We start from the raw sequence: 2,363 nt of genomic DNA, 5'->3' as shown, positions 1-2,363 counted from the left end.
TCTTCAAGTATCTTGTGATACAATATTTCAGCAAAATGAAAACCCAAGGGACCATAAAACTGTCCTAGGAAAAAAAATGAATGAAGCTCAAGTAGCAGAATCACTATACTTGAATGAGAAAGAGGGTAAAGGAGAAAATACAGTTGTGGACATATGAAGTGTCATGCTTTCCATTTGTAAAAGTGATTGAATGATGAGTGACGGGTAGTGGTAACATGGGAAGCAAAGAATAATCAGAAAAGAGTTCATTTTGACAAGTAATCTTTTTAGATGATGGGGTAGAGCAGCTAAATGCCAGGGTTCTGGGACTGGGGCAAACAGCTTTAAGTCTTGACTCTATCTCTTACTAGCTTTAAGACCTTGGAAAATTTATTTAACCTCTCCACATCTTAGCATCAATTTAAAATAAGGTAATAATCATACTTGCTTCAAAGGGTCATTCATGATAAGGATTCGATGAAATAAATGATTTGTGTCAAAGCGCTTAGCTTAAAAGGACTTCATAAGTGATGGACTGTAATTGCTATTATGCTAAGATTCTTGGTATAGGAAGTACCCTTCTGGCTAGGGTCAGGAACATGATACAGAGCTCTGATCTTTGGTACTGAAAACTCTTCAAAGAGATATATGAAATATGCCAGAAGAGAGAAAGTAAGTTATCTAAAACCAATGAGATCCGACTGAAGAATCTCTGAAAAAAATCCTCATTTACTGTGATCACAAAAGAACGTATTTCAGAACCACGGCCTTATGGAAAAACAACCGGTTACTCAAATAATCATTTTCCCAAATATATTCGAAGAGTCTTGAAACAAAGGACATTTATACTAAAAGACTAGCAAAACTGAAATCTGGCTTTAAGACAAAGGAAAAAAGGAGGGACATCAGGTGCAGACTAAAATAACTGTGATTGAGTACCAAGGTTATATCAGGCAGTGTCTAAAGACAAATGAAATGTCTTTCTTACTTTAAGTTGAGTTTTTATGAAATGCAGGTGTAATGGAGAAGCAAAGAAGGCTGTAGGAAAGAGGACTATTTTGTCAGTTACTAAAACAAGCTGGGGAAGTAGAGGTACATGCCATGCTAGTAAATTGGGTGCTGCTAATGTGAAAGTGGTTTTAAATGGAATGACTTAGCTAAGTATTTGTATGACTCTTTAAGAGTAGTGACAAAGTTCCTTACTCTATTTTCTAACCTCCTATATCCCATCCCCACTAATATCCATGTATCTTATCATGAACTGATCTAATATTTGTCTATCTATCCTGTCATCTATCATCTCTCTGTCTATTTATCCATCCATCTATCAATAGTCTAATCTATGGTTCGGGAGTAAAACAGAGACTACGAAGGAGGAATAAGAAGTATATATTTGAAAGTAAGTGTATGGTTCATTGCTAGGTCATTGGGAGTCACCCTTTCTGAAGTGAGAGATGACCTCTGCTTTGAATGTGTTGCTTCCCTTTTAGATAAACAAGTTTTTCTGTGTTTTCTTAGTTAGTTTTGCAGGATTAGTAAACATGTGATGACTGATGAAATAACTTGATTGAACAATGAATACTTACATGATAAATTAATCCTCTTCTGAGCCCTTTCTGCTAGCTCCTACGATCACCTTACTTTGTTGCTGGTTAATGAAACATAATCTGAAACTTATTTTTGAACAGTCTGTTAGATGGATTTGTGATGATTTGGGGGGGAGGTACCAGATATCAATTCTTTCATTGCCCATTTATATTTGAGGATTACTCAGAAGTCATGAGGTGAAAATTGAGGTTAAACTACAAGCTGTAGTAGGGCATGAATATTTTTATTTGCCAGAAATTATAAGATCATGAATGTCATGGGCAAGTTTTATACTGTTGAAAATACATGTTAAAACAAACATGATGATAAGCTAGACTCAATCAGCCAATAGCTTACACACTCTTAAGGGCATTTCTGTAGAGTGAACCCTGTCCATGGGTTACCCTGTGTTCGTTGACCTCAAGAATGTTCAGGGAACTTTCCAGTAGCCTCACTTTAGGAATCACCACACTGCATCAATCTGGGCCAAGTCCTACAGGCAGATAGATTAGATCTCATCCTTGTTCTTCTTTCATCTTATATTTTTCAGTGTATATTTTAATTGAATTTTTGTACATTTTATACAATACATCTTAATTGTATGTAGACCACTTCCCCCATCTGCTGTACCCCATATCCCCTCCCCCCACCATATTTCATGCATTCTGTCATATATGTTAAGGCCTATCGAGTGAAGTTAGTGTACCCAGACGTCCCTTTGTGCAAGTTCATTCACTGGGGTCTAGTCAGTCTATATAGACTCCCTTCTTTATTTCTTTGTTTTTCTAAAAATAATT

This window comes from Nannospalax galili, unplaced genomic scaffold (genome assembly GCF_000622305.1).
Source record: "Nannospalax galili isolate Female #2095 unplaced genomic scaffold, S.galili_v1.0 scaffold17, whole genome shotgun sequence".
In the NCBI taxonomy this organism is placed as follows: Eukaryota; Metazoa; Chordata; class Mammalia; order Rodentia; family Spalacidae; genus Nannospalax; species Nannospalax galili.
The sequence above is the reverse complement of the archived record's forward strand: the minus strand, read 5'-3'. Positions refer to the sequence as shown.